We start from the raw sequence: 26389 nt of genomic DNA on the forward strand, positions 1-26389 counted from the left end.
TTTAATTATAGGCACAGGTACTACATTTCTTATTATTTGGAACCTCACTGTCGGGATGCCCTAACTCTAATACTTAATTAGTATCCTTCAAAGATACTTCCCTCCTTACCATGCGCTACTGAGCAACTTTCGGTTTTCCCCTTTGTTCTAGTTTAAAAGCTGCTCTATCTCCTTTTTAAAGGTTAGCGCCAGCAGCCTGGTTCCATCCTGGTTAAGGTGGAGCCCATCCCTTCAGAAAAGACTCCCCCTTCCCCAATAGATTCCCCAGCTCCTTACAAAACTGAATCCCTCTTCCTTACACAATTGTCTCATCCATGCTTTGAGACTCCAGAGCTCTGCCTGCTTCGGTGAAACAGGGAGCATTTCAGAGAATGCTTCCCTGGAGGTTCTGGAATTCAGCTTTCTACCTAACACTAACAGCCTAAATTTGTTTTCCAGAATCTCCCTCCCTCCCTCATTTTTGGATGTTGTTGCTGCCCACATGTACCATGACAGCCGTCTCCTCCCCAGCACTGTCTAAAATCCTATCTAGGTGCCGCATGAGCCATTTAGACATCATCCTTAACTGATGCTAGCAGCAATGTGGACACATATACTTTTGATTTTATATTATATTTTCCAAATAATGTTCACATTCAGCTTGCTGATGTCTGTTATTGTTTCATGTATGAGTTGTACTGTGATGTGTTTAGTAAGACAGCTTAGTTTTCAGAGATGAAATGGAAGTGGTATTGTGTATTTGATTGAGAAAGTAAATTAAACAGTGCTTTGAAGTTAAAGTGTGCTAACTTATGGATGACATTTTTGAGAATGTGATTGTAGGAATTGAAGATAGGTTCATATCATTTTTAGAGGTGAGTGTTATGAGTCCCAGATCAAAAAGTTACACTGTGACTTTATAAGGAAATTTGCCATGTGAAAACAGTAGGTTATTTTTAGATTTCCATGTGATACCATTCTGATGGAGTAAAATGGCATAAGAATTGTTGTAGATACATTTTCAAATTTGTGACTATCACTCCCATTGAGTTTAAATAAATAAATAAAATACATACATTTATAATAGGAGATATAATGTCATAGTAGTATTCTGGCACAGAGATCTTCCAGCTTGAGGACTGAATAAATATATTCAAGACTGATAATTTTGGAAGGCAAATGGTATATATGTATGTAGGTGAACTGGTGTTTGCAGGCAATTTTGAGGGCAGACAGGGAATTAATGATTGCTTATTTTCTTCCACTCCCTGAATATCTTTGTAGCTATTCCAAATAGGTCATATATATTTCTTTTTACAATGGTTTTCAACAAATGTTTAACCAAACACACACACACACACACACACATACACACACATACACATACACACACAAAAGGGCAGTACATGGAAGAATATCTCAGATGGGAAAGAACAGATATCTTAGAGGTTATGGTCAGGTAACAAAGACTATGTGCTCATCAGATTGATTAGGCTAGTTTTCTCCCTTGGGCTGAGTTTGCTACAACAATCTTGCTTCAGATCTGCAGGGATTTCACAATCCTTCAAGATGTATGGCCGATACCCTGTTTGTTTACATTCTGCTGCTTTGTTTATGGAAATTCCTGCAGCTGATGACTTGGTACGAGAATTACAGAGAGCCTGGCCACAGGTATGCAATAATTTGGAGAAAAACATTTCTGAACAGAAGAAATTTGTTCACCATCATTGTAGATGTGAATCCCAGGTTCAGGTTCACATCTGGCCATCCACAAGGAATTTACGTCTGGAGATCCCTTGTGCTATCGTAACTTGGCCCAAAATGCATAGGGGTTGTATGCCATTATTGAGAAAATTAACCCAGTATCCATGTGTCTCCTACTTCTCAACACTCTTAAAATAACATCCTCATTTCATGTCTCCTTGTTAAAACTAGCCACATCAGATCCTTTCAACAGGTAAGGAATGCCTCTGGATCCAGTTCTGGTGAATGGCCAAATTGAATTTGACATTGAAGAGATTCTAGAGTCTAGAGTATCCCATAACAAAGTATAGTACTTGGTCCATTGGAAGGGATATGGCCCCAAAGAAGGATCTTAGGTTGGTTCATATGAACTTCATGCAGCTCGTCTTTTGAAGAAATTTCTTGCTAAGCAATGCAAGGGGCCATACGGAGGTCATTCCTGAAGGAGGGTACAGTATCTATTGTAAAGTGTTCCTCTTGCCTGCAGATGGCATTGTGCCTGTCTAGTCCTCCAAGCTCTTTGCTTTTTGCTTCCCCTGGTGGCCATCTTGTTTCCTGTATGTCCTTGTATTTATAGTGATGCAGTGATGCAGTTTGGCCCTACCTTCTGTCTTCGTACTCTGGATCCACTGGATCCAGAGTACGAGGACAGAAGGTAGGGCCAAACTCTTTATGATTTACAGCTTCTAAATTCAACACTCCTGTTTGTTCTCATTCCTGGGTTCCTGGAATTCTGGTTCATTCCAGATCCTTACCCTGTTTCAGATTTCTTATTTCCTATCCATGTTGGGGGCTTTCCAATCTTCATGATTTTCTAGCCAACAACACTGAAGGGCTCAACCTGAAGGGATGGTGACTGGTCTAGATGGAAGTCCATCTTCCATTGGTGACCTGGATTTGACTTTCCTGGGATTAGGCCATGCATATCTGGAGCAACCCACAGAGAGCAACCATCACAGGGAGTGAGCCAAGCCCATTTTCCAAAATTGCACTGACAGGCCATTGCTTTTATCACAATGTGGGAGCAACAGCTGGCCATTGCCGTTTTGAAAAATAGCATCAACTGGCTTAAGGTGTGCTCCGGGCTAACTAGACCACAGGGGTGCCCACTAAACTAACAGAGATGTTCTCTAATGTATGGGTGGCAGTCCAGAGGTTAGGGGTGGGGAGGATCTCTAGACTACTAGGGATTTCTTCTAATAAAGGGGGGGACTGGATGGGGGGGGGGCTAAAATGGCAGTTCCAGGGTTGGATCTGGGGGGGGGGGGTTGCATTTGAAAGTGCAGGGTTTTGGGTAGAAGACCGGGGCACATCACGTGGCTTTCAAAGCCATTTTTTTTTTTTAATTTGAGCTGCCTCTACAGGTGGCGAGGGGTTAGGCAGGGGTCTATTCAGACCCATGATGAGGTATTTTACACAGTTGCAAAGGGGCTTGGCCATTGTGGCCCTCTATATTTTGTGCAGGGACATGAGGACATGTGTGCCTCTTCTTCGGATGTGAGGAAAAGAGATATATTACAGGCAGCACAAATCAGCAGAGGATTCTATCAAACATTCTGAAGTATTTGGGCTTATGAAATATTCAGACACATTACATATTTCTGCTTCCAGGGATTTTGTTTTCTTTAGCAGGCCTACATATGTTATAATTAATTGTATGTCAGCCTTTGAGAGAAGAAGTGCTGTCACTGTTATTAATGGTTTAACTCAGTTTGAGGCTTTGCAATATTAATAATCAATATGGGACTTTTAATTCTGTTTGAAGTGAGGCATCTGGTGAGCTGTACTTCGAATATATGTAAATGGACGGATCATTTGGGCTCCCTTTCTTCACTTGCAAGCCTTTTAAAATGCAAAAGTAACAATGGGTTCACCATTGCCGTGATATATCAAACTGCGCTCCAGGGTAATTCATTGCTTATTTGCTGAATGAAAAATGCAGGGTGTCAAACAAAAGACCTATTCACCCTGTTCATGGCCTGTTCTCCTTACTTCTTCAGAGTTTCAGGGAATCAGAGCAGGAAATTCATATATATCCAGCAAAAGTTAATCTCAACACCAGTCTGTTTTCCTCATGGATTAATATAATAGGTGACATTTATCCTGCCTTTCATGTTTCTTATCAAAAGCTTTTTCTTCACAAAAGAATTTGACTAGCCTTACCCTTACTTGAAATCGCTGGACTACTCTCTTGTGATCTGAGGCTACTGACAACCTCTTGCAGAAAGGCTTACTAGAAAATGCTTTTGCAGCACAATCCCCTTCCTATTTATGCTGAACCAAAGGGTTCTTCATCACAGTTAAGACTTTTCATGTTTATAATTAAGAACTCACATGATGTCCTTATAGAAATGTAAAACAAAATTGGAAAACTCTAATTACATGCATAAGTCTGCATTGAAAAGTTAGGTTAACATCTGAATGTACTTTCTGCATGCAGACTTTAGCCCAATTCATGCTGATCTAAAATGACCCTCAATAAGTTAGATATTTATCAGCATAAATTGGGCTAAAGTTTGCATGTAGAAAGTACATTAAGATGTTAACCCAACTTTGCACAGCAGAAAATTAGAGGCACACACACACAGTTACACCTGCGACTTAGCAGGTGTAAATATGTGAGTGAAGATTTACGCGTATCCCTTAAAAAATCAAAGTATGTGTGGGAATGATTTCTCCTCCCAATTCCTTGTCCACCCCTCTCTCACCCACCCTTGGATTGCCTTTTCTAGCACATGTAAAAATATGCACAACGTCCCTTTTGCACATAATTTATGTGATGAGTGGCATGGAAGTGAGCCCTTGGTGCTGTAGTGCAGTTGACACTACCTTGTAGGGTTGCCTACAAAGCCTATGCTAACAGCTGGCGAATGCTCCCTGAGGTGGGAAAGTCTGGAACTTTACCTATATCAGTCACCTCCCCCTCAGGTTGAGCCCTTGTGTTCTGGAGACTTGCAGCACTCGGGTGGATCCCTATGGTGGTAAAGAGAGCAAGAACCCGAGGGCATGCCAGGGTCAGGACAGGCAGCAGACTGGAGATACTGGAGACAGGCCAAGGGTCAGGACAGACAGCAGATATGCATAGTCAGGTCCAATGCAAGAGATTGGATCCAGGTGACCGACAAGTGTGGTCAGGTCCAAAGCAAGAGCTCATATCCAGGCAGTAGGCACTAGGCAAGAGTGGTCAAGATCAATGAAAAAACTCAGTAGCAGGAGATCAGACCAGGTGTGGATTAGGATACACGAGAAGACACTGGATGAGAAAGACTTTGCAAGACACTGCTGACAAGACAGGCAGGGCAAGGCAAGGCTGGAAGAAGTAGGCTGGGTAAGGCAAGGATGGATGAGTAGAGGATGCAGGAACATGCTTAAGGTGAGGTTTAAATACCTTGCCATGCTGATGTCATCAGGGGAACGCTGACCCAACTTTTCTGCTGCAGGGCCTTGAAAAGGGATCCAAGTGCGCACATGCGCACATAGGGGAAGTCACAGCAAAATGGTTCTGGCACACAACAGTGGCATCCATGCCGCAAAGAGTTCCTGGCAGCATCCCAGGCCTCAGCAGTGTTCGGGATAGGTGCAGGTAGTCACGGATCCTACCTGCGGCCGGCTGAAACATAACAATTAACCCCTTCTGAGCACTTTTTAAAAGCCTTTTTACACTTATAAAACATAGTTTTATACATGCAAAACCTTTTGAAAATTAAGCCCACATGTTAAGTGCAGTATTTTGTGTTACGTTAAAAAATGTAGCATTTGACTATTTATAAAAGATGAATGTATGTTTGAGAAAAAAATGCATGCTCAGTCACAGATGACAGTGTAACGTGTGGTTATCCATGCTGTTTCATCATAGCATGACATTTTCTAACTATTGATTTTTCACCAAATTTATTTTCATGATTCCAATTAAAAGTCAGAATTTCTTTATATTCTAAACATAGGATCATGTCCATATAATACTGGATGTCATTCCCATTACAATATGTGGATGTCCTAGAAGCTGGAAATAAAAACATTAGATATTTTAAAATTTTGACTGCATTGTCCATAAAATTAAAAAGTAACTTCTCACATAAAATAGAAATTTGCACCATGCCCTTTTGGCTCATTTACCCCAAACAATCATACAACAAGTTAAACTATTGGCAAAATAGGGCTGCAACTTTATTAACATAATACTGCATTACATCATCTAAAAGGTTAGTAAAAACTACATACACAGAACAGCAAAGATCTCATAAAATTCTTCTGCAACACCCCTGCCTCCTAAATCAGTTAAAATCCCTCTTTGAATTTTTGAATACATTGAAAACTAGAAGCCAAAGTATAACACCATAGGGATACAAACCCAGATTTAGGATCCACAGCTGAACTCCATCACCTGACCAGCCAGTGATAATCTGGGTCTAATGTGGATCTCATCCAACTATACCCACTGGTAAGTGGTAAATCTAGTAGTTTGTAAGGATATCTAAGCCCCTGCTGAATAGCGATAAGCTCCAGAAAGCCCTAAGATTCCATGGTAGTAATGCTCATGAAGCCTTGATTACCCTGGAGCCCTGTTCCGGAAGAATGAGGTACTTGCCTTTAGGCTGCCACCTGGGAAGCTGTGGAGAAATACATGTTGTCAATCTAAGCTACAAGAAGCAAAACCTAAATCTTAATAGCCCTCAGCAGAAAATTTGACCCCCAAATCCCCATAGAACAAGATGGCAGGGTGAGATCACCAAAAGTGCTTGACATCAAACAGGCTCCGTGGGCAACTGATACTTGTGGAGTCTGCCAATGCAGAGGCTGCTTGCCAGAGGCCAGAAAGTGGGCAGATAAGTCCTGCCACTAATCAAAGGGGCCTCCCCTCTCAGCCCTAGCTTAAACCTCTTTCATCCAATAAGAAAAATGCATTAGCAGCTAGGTGGGGAATCTGAGTTCGGCACTGTTATCCTGCTCCTTCCATCACAGAGCCCCCCTAAGTTAAACACCCTGCCCTTTTGGTTCACCCACCTCAAACAACCACACAAAAAATTAAACTATTGGCAAAACAGGGCTTCATCTTTGTTACAACAAGTAAAGGTTAGACCAAACTACATGGAAAGAACAACAGACATCTCATAATACTGTTCTCCAACCTTCTAGATCAGCCAAATCCCTCTTAGATCAATGAATAGATTGAAATTACCTAGCCCACATTTAGGGACCACTGCTGAACCTGACCACCTGACCAGTCGGTGACAATCTGGTCATAATGAGGTAACTGTACCCTGCAAATCTCCTCCAGCTGTACCCACAGCCCATAGTAACATTAGGCTGTAAAATACCTAAACTCCTGTTGAGCAATAGGGGCCAGTGCAAAAGTATTATGTGCCCTAGGGAAATATTATAGCCTTGTGTTCTCACACACACACAGACACACACAGATCTCTTCTCAGGCAATTAAAAGTCATTCATCTATAATAAGATTTTGCATGAAAAAGGACACTCTGAAGTAAAAATAATCACAATGTCTATTATTATTGGTATATATATTACTGTGGTGCTAACTAGAAAAACCTGCAAAAGAGATACTTGAAAACTGTATGATGTTGTTAGGCTTATTGTGACATGTGCTGGGTATGGACTTGGCCCTCAGAAAGCCATGAGTAAACTGAATCACAATTACAATATAGTAAACCTCCCAAACCAGAACAGCACTAATTGTCAGCACTCAAACATTAACAACCCTACCTATGAAAAGGCAATACTGCAAGTATTATATCAGACTCTAAAACACCAATATGTCTCCTCTTAGGGATGTGTATTTATTTGAAACAAATGGGTAAAACATAACAAATTAGCTCATAGTCTTAAATGAATGGAGGGGATCCACAAAAATAATTTGTTTATGTTTCCAATTCATTTCAGTGGCCCCTCGAAGTCTATGGCTGGGTACTGCTGAGAAAAAAAAAAAAAGATAACCATTGCCTCCTGCTCTTGCCTGTGCAATATCACCACCTTTTCAGACCCTTGTCAGACTAAAGACAGGATAAGTTGGCAAGGGGAGTAGCAGAGGACACATGATGGTACAATATCTTTCCAGCTAACCTATTGCTGCTATCTGAATCAAGTAAAAATGACATCCTCCCACTGTAAAGTCAAGTCGAAGAAGCAGTCTGAATTGTATCTATAACTCTTTGTAGAGAAAGACTTGTTAGGAAAAGCTCTCTCAGAAATTTATAAAAGCTTAACTTTTAAATTTGGGACTGGTAAAGAGATGCTTCTAATCTTCTCTGTGCTGCAGTGGTCTCACTCACTGTGCTGGAAGAGAAGCAGTGCACTGCTACTGATTTTTTCTCTTTGTTGGGGGATGTTCAATATGGGACACAGCATGGAGATTGGAGTTGTGGCAGTGGTAGTGAATTTTTACTTTTCCTGTGGACAGTGAGGTGAGCATAGCACAATCAGAGCCTAAAGAGAAGAGCAGGTATTAATAGCTGTGTGCATCAAACAAAGATGAAAAATAGAAGAAATAAAAGTAAAAAAAAAAAAAATTTGACAGTCGGACCCATCATGAAAACCGATGCCGAGTTTATCGGCATCGGTTTACCTTACCGGCGGACAGCCAGGATAACAGATGCCGATAAACCTGGCGCTGGTTTTCGTGACTACCATTTGCCGTTAAAAACCAACGCCGAGTTTATCAGCATCGGTTTTCCTGGCTGTCCAGCAGTAAGGTAAACCGATGTCAATAAACTCAGTGTCGGTTTTCCTTACTGCCGTACGCCGGTCACTAAAACCGACACCGAGTTTATCGGCATAGGTTTCCATGGCTGTACGTGGCTAATGTGACCCCCTCATTTAAATATTGCATGGCACCCCCTTGGGGGTACCTGGGGTGTGTTAAGAGAGTGGGCTCTGACTGTTCAGCGCCCGCTTTCTACGCAACTTTATTGCATCGGTCCCGAACTGTGTTGTTGTACAGCTCTAGGATCCCAATCTAGCTCTCCCACCATTCTTCTTTACTGCAGTGTATTCTCCCCATAGTCCCTCGGTGAGAAGGAAGAAATGTAGGCACAAGAGAAAAGATGCACAGGTGAGAATGTTTTCATTTTCTGAATGTGATAAAGGTTTCAGTAGGAAGAGGCAATTACTGAAACAGCAGCTACAAAATATGGGAAAAGCTTTTTTAATAAAGCAAACTTCACAAATTACCAAGAAAGACACACTGTTGCCTGTGAACTCCAGAAGTAGATGCTCTTTGGCATAATACAAGTACTAAGAAGGGTATTAGCAGTAAATTTGAGAGATTGAGATCATCCTCAATATGCCATGGTTTAAGAATGAGGTTCATTCCCGTCAAGTAATGCACAAAATAAACTTGTTTTGAGAAATTGACTCCATTAAAGATCATTTACAAGCTCTGATTGTGACAAAGGTTTAAGACAGCAATTTTAAAATGAGCGCATCTGCATCCATACACAAGTGTATTGGTGTGCGAGTGAAGATACACTAAAATTATTAATCATGTAGGCAGGTGTGCACATATGTTGTAAAGTACAGCAACTGCACATAAGTATGCTCCTACCTTTAAGAGGTTACTTGAGCACAGCTAGTGCACGTATGTCTTCCATAGGGCTTTGTCAGCTTTAACACGTGATTTCAGTGGATTTTTTATTTTATTTTATTTTTATTGAATTTAACTAATTAGATAGCAATACAGCATATCAATGCAATATGGAGTAATGGAATTCCACATAAGAAATGAAAAAAGAAATACAATTAGAAAAAGAAAATTAGAAAAAAATCATAATCCCTATAAATACTAAACCAGGAAATTAGGGGAGAGGTCAAGGGTTAACTATGCATCCTCTGCTACTTTTTATGCTGCCTTTTCATTTTAATAGTGCTTTGGGGTTTTCTTGCCATTTTTTTCTAATTTGTTCCCCTCGTCATGGTGCCTTAAGATATAGATTCAACTCTTGGTGCCACTATGCCTCTCATACTGCCTTCAAGGGTTCATGCCACCGTTGTTGGTGCCCTCTTTTGAAGGTATGAATATAAGAACATAAGAAATTGCCATGCTGGGTGAGACCAAGGGTCCATCAAGCCCATCATTCTGTCTCCAACAGTGGCCAATCCAGGCCAAAAGAACCTGGCAAGTTAAAAAAAAACTAAGTTTATCCCATGTTACTGTTGCTAGTAATAGCAGTGGCTATTTTCTAAGTCAACTTAATTAATAGCAGGCAATGGACTTCTCCTCCATGAACTTATCCAATCCTTTTTTTAAACCCAGCTACACTAACTGCACTAACCACATCCCCTGGCAACGAATACCATAGTTTAATTGTGTGTTGAGTGAAAAAGAACTTTCTCCAATTAGTTTTATATGTGCCACATACTAACTTCATGGGGCCTTTTCCCATTTTTGCTATTGCTTTTCTCCTCTGATGGTGCTTTGGAGAACTCCTACTGCTGATGGTACCCCTTTGCCCCTTTATGGTGCCTTAGTCTACTCATTCTACTTTTGATGTCATGTTGACATCTCCTTGAAGTGTTGGCATCTTTCACCCTTCTAATGATGTTTCTCTATCAGTTTTATTAGAATTGAGAAAACCCCAATTTTGGAGCTCAAAATAGGCTACAGTGCTTCTCCCATAGATTTTAATGGTAAACAAGTGAACAAATAAAATAAACTTTTTTTTAATTGTATTTTACTGAACCAAATGCCCTATGAAATGAATGAAAAAACCAAAATAAAAATATTTTCTCTGCACACCTTTACCTCCTATTAGGAAAGCAGAACAACGCTCAAGCTACACTATCAGAATACCTCACCTCAATTATATATACAGAACACAGAAAGACTCTCGCCAAGTATAGAATAAATTAATCATAAAGTATAAATAGAAACGTGCACATAAAAACTGAACTTGAAATCACATAAAGCCAGACAGTATGCAGTGTAACAATTGAAAAACAGAATCACTACCCTTCTCATAAAACTTCACAGAATAAAATTAAGAGTCATAAAACATTCAAAATAAATAAATATTTCAGAACAGCTAACAAACAGATAAACATCCAATAATTAAAAAATCATTTGCAAATTTTTTTTTATTTACAATTTTTCATATTTGCAAATGTTTAAAATTTTTCCAAACACTAATAAAATAATAATAATGATTTAAAAATCTCCTGCTCTCCACACCTATGAACTTTTGATTTCCAGTCACCCTGAGATTGTCATTCGTTAGTGAGAGGTGGGATGGGGAGCCAAAAACTTTCTCCTCTCTAGCACATACACACAAACACTCACACAAATATACATATACACAGTCTCATTCATGTTCTCACACACACGCACACATGCTGACACAGTGAAATTTTGTGAGAAGGGAAGCATCTTCATTAGCAAGCCAAAACATTCTTCCAGCTGACTGTAAACTATGTAAGTGTTAGGATTCGTGGATATCGTGCACCCTTGGCCCGAGGTGAGGGCTGGTACCACCTGTGGGGAGGAGCCCAATGGGTATCACCATCGGGAGGTGAGGCCAGCTGTAGCAGGAGGTCCAGTAGTAGTGGCAGAGAGATAGGGCATCCTGCGTCACAGCCGGGCTTGGAGACAGTCATTGGCGAGGTCTGCCGAAGCAGATGTCCGGGCTTGGAGAGAGTCAATGGCATAGTCAGCCGAAGCAGAGTCAAAGTCCGTGTAGGCAATCCGAGGTATGGAGCAAGGCAGGAACAGGGAGACAGGACCAGGAACAAACAAGGAACACGAACGTAGGGATGAGACAAATCTCTAAGAATACTCGACCAGTGAGGAGACCTGTTACAAAGGCAAAGCGAGGGAGTGGAGCATGCGCTTAAATACTGAAGCTCCACTGATGTCATCATCCGGGGCCGCGGCTAGGTTCCTGCCATGGTCCCTACTTAAACTTCAGTGATGCGAGTGTGCCTAGGGAGGGGCGAGGCACCGAGCAGCAGCGTCTCTCCGCGGGCCACATGGAGAGGGCCAACGAGAAGCAATGGATGTGGTGGCTGGACTGGGAATGCCAGGGACTGCAACTGGGCCGGAGGCACCGGGGGAGGCCCGAGGACAGAGCTGATGGCCTGCAGCTGCCAGAGAGGAGGAACCAAGAGCTGAAGTCAGTGTGGAAAGGTGAGGGGGCCGTGCCGTGGGTCTGTCGCGGACATCACACTGTAACAGCCTTAAGATCCTTGAAAGCAGTCATGGCTTTGGGCGACCACTGAGACGGGTTGTTTCCCTTGCAAGTCATGGCAGTGAGAGGTACGGTCAGAGTAGAATAATGGTGAATAAAAAACCGGTAGTAATTGGCAAAGCCAAGGTACCTCTGTAGCGGCTTGAGGCCTGTAGATTGAGGCCAATTGCGAATACTCTTCAGTTTCTGGGGATCCATTCTGAACCCTTGACTGGAAGCCATGTAGCCAAGGAGAGGGACCATCTCATGTTCGAAAGAACACTTTTCGAGTTTGGCATATAGTTGATTGTCCCGTAGATCCTGAAGATTACGCATCAGGGTACTTCGATAATCGGGCTATCCCATTACCTGATGCCATGTACGTGCAAATTTATTTATTTATTTTTTATGCTGGAGAACATGACATCCCTGCAATGGCTCAGGAGGTCTTGAGAAATTACCAATATGTCGTCAAGGTACACCACAACACATTGGTATAGCATATCTCTGAAGACCTCGTTCATCAGATTCTGAAAGACTGCAGGAGCATTGTAAAAGCCAAACTGCATCACAAGGTATTCAAAGTGGCCATCACACGTGTTAAACATGGTTTTCCATTCATCGCCTTTGCGGATGCGGACCAAATTGTAAGCTCCCCTGAGGTCCAATTTGAAGAAGATTTTCGTTCCCTGAATCCTATCAAAAAGCTCCGAAATTAAAGGCAGTGGATAGCGGTCTTTTAGAGTGATCTCATTTAGGCCTCGGTAATCGATGCAGGGGCGGAGAGAGCCATCCTTTTTCCCTACAAAGAAAAACCCTGCTTCTGCATGGGACTTATAGGGTCAAATAAAGCCTTTGGACAGGTTCTCGTGGATGTACTTTGAATGGCCTGAGTCTCGGTTAGCGATAAAGGGTAAATCCTACCCCAAAGAGGCTCCATGTTGGGCAACAAGTTGATAGTGCAATCATAGGAATAATGTGGTGGTAAGATGACCGCGACCTTCTTGGAGAACACATCAGCATATGAAGAGTATTGCGGAGGAAGGCCAGGAAGAGAGATGAAGAGTTCAGGCATGGCAGAAGCGAGACGGACTCCAGACAGTTATCATAGCAGGAGAAACCCCAGCGGGAGAATTGTCAAGTGGCCCAGTCAAACTGCGGGGCATGTTGCTGTTGCCACGGCAGTCCCAGGACCACAGGATATATGGCCTTATCCAAAATATGGAAGGAAATGGTCTCTAAGTGCAGTGACCTTGTGCAGAGCCGGGTAGGAGCTTTGGTGTGCGTGACCTCACCAGGTAATGCTTCTCTATGGATGGATGAGAGGAGTAAAGGCACTGGGAAGCAGATGGTGGAGATCCAAAGATGCTCAGACAATTGTCTCAAAATAAAATTCCCACCAGAGTCCACCAAAGCCAGAGTGTGGTACTGTCCAGCTTGATGGAGATGGGTACTGTCAATGGAGGAGAAGGTGAAGTCAGGCCTAGGAACAGTCCTCCTGCTGAACCTAGGCCTGGGAGTTTCCCGGACAGACGGGACATGAGGCTATGGCCTTTCCGGATTTTCCACAGTACAGGCAGATGCTGGATTGTTGGCGACAGCTTTGTTCCTTGGGAGAAAGTCTGGTCCGACCCATTTGCATGGGCTCATCCTCAGTTTTGCTCGGAGCCATGTTCAGCCTCAGTGAAGATGAACATTGAATTCAGGCCGAGCTTGGTGTAGATTTTCTGGAGTCTTTGAACTCCTGTGAGCACTCTTGCAAGCGACGGCCAATGTGGCCACCTAGGTCTATTAATGAGTCCAGGGATGCAGGCAATTCCCGAGCTGCCAACTCATCTTTGATCCGGGAACTCAGACCTTCTAGGAATATGGACTGTAAGCAGTCTGAGTCCCAGTAAAGTTCAGATGAAAGGGTCCTATATTCAATGACGTAGTCAGTTAATGGCCTCAAGCTTTGTTGAAGATGGAGAAGAGAGGACCCGGATACCGCTCTTCTGCCAGTGTCATCAAAGACTGAGCGAAATAAGGCAAGAAATCCGGTCAGGTCTTGAAGAACCGGATCAGCATGCTCCCAGAGAGGTGACACCCAGGCCAAGACCTTACCATCCAGAAGGGAAAGGATGTAGGTAGTCTTGGTATCACATCTGGGAAGTAAGCTGATTGCAGACAAAAGTTCATATTACATTGATTCAGGAAACCCCTGCACATAAGAGGGTTTCTTGAGAAGTGAGGAGGTGCCGGCAAGGGCACGGTAGGCCGTGGGACCGGCATGGTGATAGAAGAATTGAGCTTGGGAGATGTCATGGTGGCAGACACGGTAGCATCTAAATGAGAGCTCAAGTTATCAATGGCTGCTGCCAGTGTTTCCAGGAACATTTGCTGCTCAATGATTCTTTGTGCCAGGCCAGGGATGGCATATAATGCTGAAACCTCTGTCGGGTCCATGGACTTGGCAATCTGTTAGGATTCATGGGTTTTGTGGACCCTTGGCCCAATGTGAGGATTGGTACCACCTGTCGGGAGGACCCCCACAAGTCCTCACCATCAGAAGATGAGGCCAACTGTAGCAGGAGGTCCGGTAGTAGTGGCAGAGAGATAGGACATCCTGCGTCCAGCCCCGTGATCTCAGGAGCTAGTAGAGAGGATTCTGTGGGGTGACCCGAGAAGCGGCGTAGGAGACACAGTTCGGAGAGAACCAACAGTACTCAGGCAGGACTGGAGAAGCAAGTACCAGAACAGGAGCCTCCAACAGATGAGCACTAGGCAGGTCATGAGGAGCGGGAAGCGTGAGACAGGGACTTCAGGAGGAATACAGCAGAGACTGTCCCGAAGGGTGGGACAGCGTAGCGAGCAGGCCTCTGTTCTGATGATGTAGGCTGACCCGAGGAGCAGGGAAGCCCAAGTCAAATCTCCAAAGTAGTAACATAAGCCGCCCCGAGGAGCAGGGCTGCGCACGATGGAATCTCTGGTAGAGAAACAAGGCACTGCCCTGAGGAGCGGGAAGCGCGGAGAATAGTCACTGGTGTAGAATGTAGGCACTGCCCCGACTGGCAGGGAAGCGCAGAGTACAGTCACTTATGTAGAACATAGGCACTGCCCCGAGGAGAGGGGAAGGACAGAGTGCAGGCTCCAAAGCAGGAAGGAGGTCTGAGGGGCAACCCTGAGAAGCAGGGAAGCAGGAAGGCGGGGTCTCTGGAAGGCGCAGGGGCTAACCCAAGGAGCAAGGAAGCCTGGAGACAGGGTCTCCAACATATCAGCTTGCAATAATCCTGAATGCCCAAAACTTTCCTCAATGAATGAAGCAACTTGCTCATTCTCAAAGCACTAATAAAAGAAAAAGCTGGATGAAGCACAGCCATTTTTTATCCTGAAAAACAAACCTCAGCCCAGAAAAGTACTAACATATCATTTAAAATAGGAAGTCAAACTTTTTGAGGTCCAGTCTTCTGATCAGAATGTACGAAAACATGCAGCAGTGCCTTCACTAACAATACTTTGTAGAATCACCGAAAATATGCAATTTAGAGAAAATGGCCACATTAGCTAAAGAGGCAGATGACGAATGCCACAAAAGTATAATATAAATTGCATTAAATGATTTTGTTTAACAGCCTCAAGAAGAAAAGGACCCTGCAAACAATGAAAATCCATGGATTTCTGCCATCCTCTGTCATAAGCCTGCCAAATGTTCTCTGAAAGAGAATGCTTCTATTGAAGAAGAATGACACCCCACATTCCATCCAACATGGTCCCTGGATATCTCTCTGTTACAAGCAATGGTGACTGAAAACGGTATAAAGCATCAGCAATCCCTTTATCTTCACTTGGAACATGTCCAGCAAAAAGTGTGACATTCAATTGTAAACAGTATAAAACTAAAGCTCATAAAAACTCAACTATCATGTTATCAGGTGCAAAAGTACCTTTCTGCTTTCCGACCTGTCACCCCACCCCACACTGTAAATGTTACTAATACTGGAAAATGTTCCAGAAAAGTTGTATTTCTAGTCTATCTCCATGAGTTTCAGATCTGTAGCCAAGCTTCTGGACAGCAAACCCCTATAAAATACACTGCAAAAACGACCCTAGCTGAAGTATCTGAAAAAATTAATTCCAAATCCCAGTTTGATATTACTGGTGACTGCTACACATTATTCTCATTAAAATCCTGAAGAAAAGTGCAACAAAGACCCAAATCAACTTTAACTTAATGAGATACCCTAATAAAATGAAACTTCTTAGTCATGAATCTAATCAGGCCTGCTAACATCTTATGAAAGCCTTCCCCAATGGGACTATCCTAGATGCAAAATTAAATTGTCAAATCAATTACTAGATTTGATGCATTGTTGTTTTTTTTTAGCATCAACTGCCATGCCTATGGCCTGCACCAACTTCTCAAATTTTTCTATCAGCGATATTGATCGCATCAACTGTGAATCAATCTTAACCCCAGAAAATATATGCACAAGCAAAGGGCCAGCAGATTCATCTTCTGCTAAGTGACTTCCCAGTCCTAAAGCTGGCCATTCAAACAAATTAACCTAAGGTGGGCAAATACCTGTTCATGCTAGCCTTCTAAATAATTATTTACATTATTGAAATCTGAAGTTTTCAAATCACTCAATGCATAATGTAGTAAAAGCTTCACAACTAGCACATGCCATCAAATGCTCCATAGGCATACATTTATCAAAACATTACTTCGAATCAAAGGTAAATCCCAATAAATTAAAGGAATTTGAAGGAAATGACAATAACCTGAAGGCAGTTTTGATATCAGCTTTGGGCATTAAAGCTCCTGAATCACAATGTAATGGCCCGAGGTAAGAAGGCATTCCGCAATGAACAATAAACTGACTAGGTAATGCATCAAGCCATGGTAGGACCCAGAAAGCAAATCGGAAGACGATCCAAGATTGCTGTGTAGCAGTAAAGACAAAGTGGAGATTGGTGTATAAAGAAGAGACCTTTTTTGAAACTTGCAAGTTTCAATGAAGGTCTCTTCTTTATACACCGGTTAAATGGGAGTCAGCATTGATCCCTGCTCAACCTCCCCATTTGGCTATGACTTGTTTTGTTTGGTCCAATGGCCCTTTAAAGCAGTAGCGGTCCTTTGACAATGGAGTTGCCATTTTGTTAAAGGACCACTAGGTGTATTATTTTGTCCTGTGGCGTTTGGCCACAAGACAAAAGAACACATCAGAGAACCATGATATTTTTTCAGGGGAGGGGACCCACTATTGTGGTGACTCCCTGCCCCATTATAGTGGAACCATTCCTAAGGTAAGCCCTCTGGGGATAGGGAAATACCTACAGTACCTGAATGTAAATCGATGTGATATCTCAGATCGAATGTTGGTATATAAAGATAAATAAATACAAATCTAGGGCTGTGTCAATAAAAGGTCAGCCAAACCTTTTCAGCCAAACGGTTATAGTAGATTATGGGTTATTCAAATTTTGCCTGTCTCTTTCTTTCTTAAAACCAATCAGGAAACCACAAATCCTTCTATTGTAGGAGCAAAAAAAGGGCCAGTGATTCTCCCTAAAGTCAAATTTTAATCCAATTTCTCTTTAACAAAATTTGTGTATAATAATAGTCTTCACATTTCAGGATCTATGACACAGTTGAGGACCAACCTAAGGGAGTAGAACACCAAAACTAAAATCTTCTGAAAACAATTCAGCATCAACTTGGTCATGGTAATCCCCAAGCCATTTACCCGAGACCTTGATATTAAATGGTAAATTAGCCTTGCTGAATATTTTGTGGTTTGGTGATAGGGGAGTGAGTGAGGTTGAGAGGAGTTAATGCATGATCTCCATGTCCCCCTTAACCTCTCCCCTGCTCCACCTATTGTTAATAGCGTATAGATCTCTTAACTCTACATTTTTCCCTATTCTTTGCTTTTGATCCCCCTCCCAGTTTTTTTCTCCCTGTTAACTGTAATTTTGTTTCTCAAGTTTTATTGTAAACCGATATGATGTTCTTATGAATATCGGTCTATAAAAGCCTATAAATGAGTAAATAAATAAATAAATAAATAAATAAATAAATAAATGTCCCCTCCATACGTCAGCCATGTGAGGTTGAAATTGAGTGCTGAGTGACTACCTCCTCAGATCACACATATATGCCGAAAATGATATGCTGGCCCGGCTGCATACATTGTCCTGCATTGAAATGCAAACAAGCATTTTGATTCTTCCCATCCCTTGCCACTTCTGATGAGGTCTGAACTTGGGAACTACTGCCCTAATAGAAAGGACCTGGTTGAGAAACAATGAAAGAGAGACCACTGCCAAACAAGAATGGGCCTTGAAACAGATGGACAGCAAGGTAACTACTGCTGTTATTGGCTATGCTGCCTGAAAATACAACCACACATCCATATCCCTAAAGCCAATTACATTGGACTCGTCCCTTAATAAACGTTTATGAAATTGCTACACCCATCCACCATGTATTCTGTGAGTGAAAATTATTATGCCAGAGTACCAAAGAAGAATAGGGTACAAACCTGGTATCCAGTCAGATTTATCCCATATAAGTTTATATTTATCCAGATAAGTGGTGGCAGCAGCTAACTGGACTGCATCGGGCTGTCAGGGATAGTCCTCCCCCCTTTTCTCGAGTTAAAATGTGTATTCAACTTGTACCAAATGCACATTTTTACACTCAATGCACTTTTTAAAATTCCGAATGCATTTGCATAGCATTAGCTTACTGCCTCTGGAGTTAAATTATTTTTTAAATCTGATCATTAAAACTCTACGCTGAGGTCCAGCATACAGTGTTTTAATGTACAGATAACTGCACCGGCCTGAGAGGCAGCCACATCCCAAGTCACAATGAGAGGAGCAGAGCAGAAGCAAAACAGACAACATATATAGGATCCAAAAGAGGGGTAAAGGGCACCAACAACTGTGGCATCAAGACCCCAATACATAAAAAGAGGTGCAAAGCAGCACCAACAGTTTCAATAATAGCCCATGAGAAGGGAAACAAAGCATCAAAAATAGCAGGGAATACCCCAATGGCCAAATAGATTAATTATAAATAAATTATACATTATAAATAAATAAATAAAAATAGGGGGGGTCAATGCAGCACCAACTGTGCTGTGTTTAAAAAAGGATTGGATAAGTTCTTGGAGGAGAAGTCCATTACCTGCTATTAAGATCACTTAGAGAATAGCCACTGCCATTAGCAATGGTAACATGGAATAGACTTAGTTTTTGGGTACTTGCCAGGTTCTTATGGCCTGGATTGGCCACTGTTGGAAACAGGATGCTGGGCTTGATGGACCCTTGGTCTGACCCAGTATGGCATTTTCTTATGTTCTTATGTTCTTAACATTGGAATGAAGACCACACATTACCATGAGTGTGGCAAAACTGCCATTCACAATGGCAAGAATAACCTAAGGCACGGTGAGTAGAGCAAACAATTCTGAAGAGAGAACAGAAGCCTGAGGAAACTCTGGAGGAGGTCTGTAGATAGATTCCCTACAACATTAATGGTGAGGGGAAGAGAGTGCTGGGATGAGGCTGGATAAGAAAGTGGGGAAAGAGTGTTCGATGGTGGACAATTTTACCTGTCTTTTCTTAATAGACAAATCTAGTTAACTTGGATCCTGAAAACTCTTGGGATTTTTCATGCTCAGCTTGAGAGCTGATTTTGCTCAAGATTTTTTTTTCCTACTCTGTATTCATTTAGGACATCACTGGCATTCTTGTCATCCTGCTTGTTCAGCCATTTTTAGAACTAGGCAACCAATAAACATAACTAATTAATTATTACTTATTAACTAACTATTAATTAAGAGTCCCATATTCAGATACAGTCAGTCTAGCAAGGTTGGATGGATAAACTTATCCAGCTAACTTTGGAGGTATATTCAATAGTGAAACCGCACTATTGAATATAGGCAGCTATTTTAAAATTTGCCAACTATCTATAGCTGCCTAACTTTAGGACAGCTCTTTGGACCGACCAGACTTACAAGGTCATTCATCAAAATGTGTTAGGGTGTTATTGCAGCCCTAATGCCAATAATAACGCTATAACACATACAATATTTATCGCAATACATGGTGCAAATGTCGATTTTTTTGAATTAATTCAAAGGGGTGGAATTGGGGAGGGATTTATGAAAATGAGGGGCATTTTCACACTGCGTGATAGTGTAACACATGCTATTTGTTGCACATCCCGTCCGTGCTAGGCCCACACCTGGCCCTGCTCACCTGTCTCCTGCGCTGTTGGGCCCCGGACCGTCCTCTCCCGCTGCCACGGCAAGCGCCTCCAGTCCACAGCGCTCTGCAGTGGTGTCTCCCAGGCCCTCCATGTCAGACCTAGCTCCATGCCGGGGCGCAGCATCCTCCCTGTTGCCAGCCCTGCCCCTAGGTGCATGTGCGTGTACCACCCGGTCTTTAAAGGGCCAAGGGCGGGAACCAGCTCCGCGGCGCAGCCCGATCATGTCACGTAACCTCATATAAAAGCCATTTTGAGCTCCTACCATATGACAGGGGCTGACCAATGGCATCGGTAGCCCCTGTGACATAGTAAGGGCAAAGGCTATTGGCGCCATTTTGAATACCGGCAGCCGACGGCCCGAGTGCAGGAGAGAGCTCCAGGACCCCCACTGGACCACCAGGGACTTTTGGCAAGTCTTTGGGGGTCAGGAGGGTGGGGGGGTTTATTCGTTAATGATACATTGCATTCGTGGGGGTTCGCCATACGTTTTGGAACCCCACAAATGCAACGAATAGGGACCTATACGTTGCAGATTGCGCATTCGTTCAAAACGAATGCACATCCCTATAAAAGAGAGATGAGGTAGAGCAGTTGCAGACGTCTGTGACCAACAGACGCAACAGTACCACCCTTCAAAGGCCCTCCTCCAGGACCTCTTCCTAGTGGTCTAGGTTTTCGAGGGTGTGCGAGATGAAATTGACGTACCATGTCTTTATCCATGATGTTGGCCAGAGGCTCCCATGAATTTTCTTCTGGTCCATAGCTCTCCCAGGAGATGAGGTATTCCCACTTCTTGTCTCTATCCCGGACATCCAAGATGTCATCTACAGCATACTCAATGTCGTCCTCTGTGTCCAGATTTGTGGGTTCTGGGGTCTGGAAGGCGTAATGTATTCTTATTGATGGAGGTAGTTTCAAACTGTACATCAGATTCCCCAAGCGCCGAAGGATAGCAAAGGGTGCTACATAGCAAGGTGCAAAAAGTGCTGAAGGCAGTTTAAGACGGAGGAACTTGGTACTCAGCCAGGCTTTGTCTCCAGGCTGAAACTGAGGTGTCTTTTGATGATGAGCATCATAGATCTTTTTTGCTCTGTCCTGCTTTCAGGAGAAGATCCTTCATTTTCTTCCATAGCTGAGATAATTCTACTGCAGTGGCCTGTGCAGCAGGAGAAGCCACTGATAAAGGAATTGGCAGAGGAGGAAGTGGTTGTTGTCCATAGATGAGCTGGAAGGGAGAAAACCCCATAGACATAGCAGGATGCAAGTTGATAGTGAATTCTGCCCAAGGCAGCAGGTCCACCCAGTCACTCTGTCTTGAATTAAATTAGGACCGTAGAAACTGTTTGAGCATTCTATTCATTCTTTCGTTCTGTCCATTAGACTGAGGGTGTTAAGAGGAGGTCAAGTCCAAGGAGATGTCAAACCTTTGACATAGGGCTCTCCAGAATTTAGCAGTGAATTGTACTCCTCTGTCAAACAGAATATGCTTAGGCATTTCATGAAGGTGGAAGATATGCTTGATGAAGAGTCTCGCTAACTCCATGGCTGAGGGTAATCCTGGTAAGGCTACAAAATGTGCCATCTTGGAGAAACGATCAACGGTGACCCAAAAGGTATTATACCCTTTGGAGAGTGGTAAGTCTACCACAAAATCAGTTGCTATATATGTCCAGGGTTCATCCAGCTCTGGCAGGGGTTGAAGCAGACCCCAAGGACATCCGGCTGGGGGCTTTTGCTATGCGCAGACAGTGCAGGAATCCACATAAGTTTGTACATCCTTTTTCATGGTTGCCACCAGTAATACCTCTGTAACATGGCTAAAGTTTGATTTCTAGCCACAACCGTCTTCCCAACAGGTACAACATGAGTAGCTGCAAGAACCACCCTTTTGGGATCAATAATGTGATGGGGTTCATCAGGCACGTCCTGAGGGGAGAAGGATCGTGACAAGGCATCAGCCTGGGTGTTCTTCTCTCCCGGATGGTATTTCAGAAGGAAATTGAATCTGTTAAAGAACAGTGACCATCTTGCTTGATGTGACTGAGTCGTTGTGCATGTCTGAGGTACTCCAAGTTCTTGTGGTTGGTGTACTACTATCTGATTTTGTAAGCCTTCCAGCCAGCAACGCCACTCCTCAAAGGCCAGCTTAATTGCAAATAACTCTTTGTCTCCGATTCTGTAATTTCTTTCAGCAGGCGAGAACTGCCTTGAGAAGAAGGAGCAGGAATGGAGCACATTGGATTCGCTGTACTAGCTTAAAACTTCTCCCACGCTGACGTCCAATGCGTCGACCTCGACGATGAATGGGAGATGCAGATTTGGATGGCAGAGATACGGCTTCTTTTGAAAAGCCTCTTTGAGAGACAGGAAGGCAGATATTGCTTCAGGGGACCAGTTGGCAGGGTTGGCTCCCTTTATGTCATTGCAGTGAGAGGGACCATCAATAATGAATAGTTCTTGATAAAGGAATGGTAGTAGTTTGTGAAGCCCAAGAAGTGGCACAGTGCCTTTAGGTCTGTAGGTTGGGGCCAATCTCGGATGTTTTCTAATTTCTTGGGGTCCATTTGAAACCTGTTTCTTGACACTATATATCCCAGGATAAGGTTTGTGAAGGAAGTTTTTTTTGATCAGTGGGTATAAATATTCTTACCTAAATAATTATGCCTCATACTAACAGAAAGCCAAGGATTAGGGAGATGACTACATCATCCCCCACATCAGAGCCTTTACAACCACAGATCTCAACTTTCTTTTCACCAGCACTTATTAACGATCTGGTGAATATGGCCATTGAAGAGTCTGGCATAGAGCGGATGCCAAATCTTCTGGCCGAGGCATCATTGAGTCCCGGAGCCCCAGATACACCTCCTCCACCTCAAATAATTCCTACTGATTTTTTAGTTATTAATTCCTCTAAAGATGAGAATGGAGAAGGAAACCAGGCTAAAGAGGGACAAAGTGAACCAAGCACCATGAAAGATGTCTCATTGATAGTGTCAAAACCTGAAGAGATCACAATGGATTCCATTTGGTCTGCTATAAAATCACTTGAATTAGTAATTGTAAATCTAACCAAAGTAATAGAGATATCTAATCAACGATTTAACAAAATTGAGGCTGAAATCTCAAATTTGGATAAAGAACAACATGCAACTGATGGAAGATTGAACAAGTTGGAAACCTGCCACCAGAGACTCACTAAAACAGAGATTATTTGTGATAAAAGACTTGAAGCTATCGAAAATACTTTGAAGTATTTGAATTTAAGGTTTTTGAATTTTCCAAGACATGATTTAATATCACCAATAGATATGTTTAAAGAATATCTCAATGTTATTTTGCAGATGCCAGTAAAATCTATTCCCTCTTTATCTAAAATATATTATGACACAACAAAAGGGAGTGATGCAACTGTGGATTGTAAATTGTTAGAACCACAATTAAATTTGTCTGAAATCATAGAAGCATCCACAGAAACTAAAATTGCAACCAGGTCGACACTGCATGTCTCATTTGTATTTGCAGCAGATAGAGACACTGTATTTTGCATCTACATGAGGAAAAGACTAGAGAAATTCCATGGAGCGCCTATCTGGATATACCCCAATTTCTCTAGACAAACACAGTTGAGGAGGAAGCAATTCCTTGCTTGTAAAACTGAAGTAGAAAAATCAGGGGGGGGAAATGATCATAAAGTTCCCATATAGATGCAAGATATCTCGACAAAACCAGAAGTATATTTTTTACGAAGTGTCACAATTAAGAGTGTTTTTGGATTCACTAACCCATGAGTCTTTAGTCTTGTTTGATGAGGCAAAGTAAAAAACAATAGGTACAGCCGTGATTTTCACGTATTACCTTTAACCGCTTATGTTTTCACATATTACCTTTAACCGCTTATGTTTCATAGTATAACTCCTAGTAGATTTTCCTTATTTTAATACATACAGAATTATCTTTTGTCTATCAAATTTTGGATATCTGTAATGAATATTGCCTTTCTGTAATTTAAAATGCATAAATAAAAAATTTAAAAAAATATATATATCCCAGGAAGGGTACAGATTCCTTGTGGAACTCGCACTTCTCGAATTTCGCATATAGGTGGTACTCCCATAGATGCCTCAAAACATTCTTGACATCCTCTTGATGTGTTTCTAGATCCTGGGAGAAAATCAGGATGTCATCACGATACACTACTACACATTGATAGTGTAAGTCCCGTAAGATGTCGTTCATCATATTTTGAAAGACTGCAGGTGCGTTACTTAGTCCAAGGGCATGACGAGATATTCGAAGTGGCCATCGTGGGTGTTAAAGGCTGTCTTCCATTCATCACCTTCATGAATGTGCACCAAGTTGTAAGCTCTTTTGAGATCCAATTTAGAAAATATCTTGCCTCCCTGGAGTTTGTCAAATAGTTCCGAAATTAAGGGCAGGGGGTACCCTTCCATGATGGTAATTTCATTCAGACCCCTATAGTCGATGCAGGGGCATAAGGTGCCATATTTTTTTCCCACAAAAAAGAATCCTGCACCAGCCAGAGATTTGGAGGATCTGATAAACCCTTTTTGCAGGTTTTCTTGTATATAGTTGGGCATGGCCTTAGTCTCAGCTGCAGAAAGAGGGTAAACTCTCCCTTTAGGAGGCTTCACATTGGGTTTCAGGTTTATAGCACAATCAAAACTGTGAGGGGGAAATACATCTGCTGCTTGTTTAGAGAAGACATCCTTGAAGGAGGCATATTCTGGAGGTAGGCCCGGTAACGATGGTGTAATAGGAATGCACATTAGTGGCGAGACGTCCGCGAGACACCGGCCATGACAGACAGGTCCCCACCGGGATAATTCCAGATTCTCCGAGTTAAATTGTGGCATACTACCTTGTAGCCAGGGCAGTCCAAGTACCACCGGATGCATGGCCTTTTCCAATATGAGGAAGGAGATGGCTTCAGAGTGCAGGGCTCCGGTCTGCAGGCCAATGGCCTGGGTAATCAATGAAACTTCTCCAGGAAGGGGTTCCCCATGAATTGAAGATAATAGCAATGGCTTAGCTATTGGTGTGGTAGGGATTCGTAAATGTTCTACTAAACATTTTAAGATGAAATTTCCTCCAGCTCCGGAGTCTATGAGGGCAAGTATCTGAAACTCAAGGCTTCCGTGAATGAGTGAGACTGGTAGAGATAATGGAGGAGTTGAAGCGGTGAGGCCTAGGAGGTGTCCTCCTGTGGATCCTAGGACTGTCAGTTTTCTGGACAGATGGGACAGGTTTGGACGCCATGCCCTGATTGGTCACAGTACATGCTAACCCCATGCGGTTGCGGAATCGTCATTCTTTGGAAGTTAAATGACTTTGTCCTAATTGCATAGGCTCGTCTCCTTCCAAGGGGGCAGACAGTAGGCTTGAGGCAATTGGCACAGGTTTAGGACGGTTAGCTCCCAGGACATGCTTCATAGGACTCTTAGCCTCTTGAGTTCAGTCTCGAATATGGCGGTCAATTCTCCCAGCCAGTTCCATGAGAGTCTCAAGTGTATCAGGCATATCACGAGCTACCAGTTCATCCTTTAAATGAGAGTTGAGGCCCTCCATGAAGATAGCACATAAACATCCTGTGTCCCAGTGTAGTTCGGATGCTAAAGTCTCGAATTTGATCACATAGTCTGTTAGTGGTTTATTACCTTGCTGGAGTTTAAGCAGAGTGGATCCAGTGATGGTGTAGCAAGCTGCGTCATCAAAGACAGACTTGAAAAGTTTCAGAAATCCTGATAAGTCAATCAGGATAGGATCTTCACATTCCCATAACGGTAAAGCCCAAGCCAAGGCTCTTCCTTCAAGTAGAGATAGGATATAGGTGGTCTTGAAAGCTTCTGTGGGAAAGAGGGTAGGTTGCAAGAAAAAATGCATACTGCATTGGTTGACAAACTCTCTATACATCTGTGCTTCACCCGTAAAGCAGGTAGGCATGGATCACGGTACAGTGGTCTTGACATTCACCACTGGAGACAGCAATTTTTTCACTGGAGTTGCCAAGGTATTCAGTTGTGCATGTAACTGATTGAAGGCAGCAGCCAGGCTTTTCAGAGGCTTTTGTTGCTCAGTGATCCACTGGGCTAGGCTAGGAATGGCCTGCAAGGCTGCAAGCTGAGCCAAGTCCATAGAATTAGCAATCTGCTGGGTTTGTGGCATATTGTGGACTCTTGGTCAAAATGGCGATGACTCCTCCCAAAGG

Source organism: Rhinatrema bivittatum, chromosome 1 (genome assembly GCF_901001135.1).
Source record: "Rhinatrema bivittatum chromosome 1, aRhiBiv1.1, whole genome shotgun sequence".
Lineage (NCBI taxonomy): Eukaryota > Metazoa > Chordata > Amphibia > Gymnophiona > Rhinatrematidae > Rhinatrema > Rhinatrema bivittatum.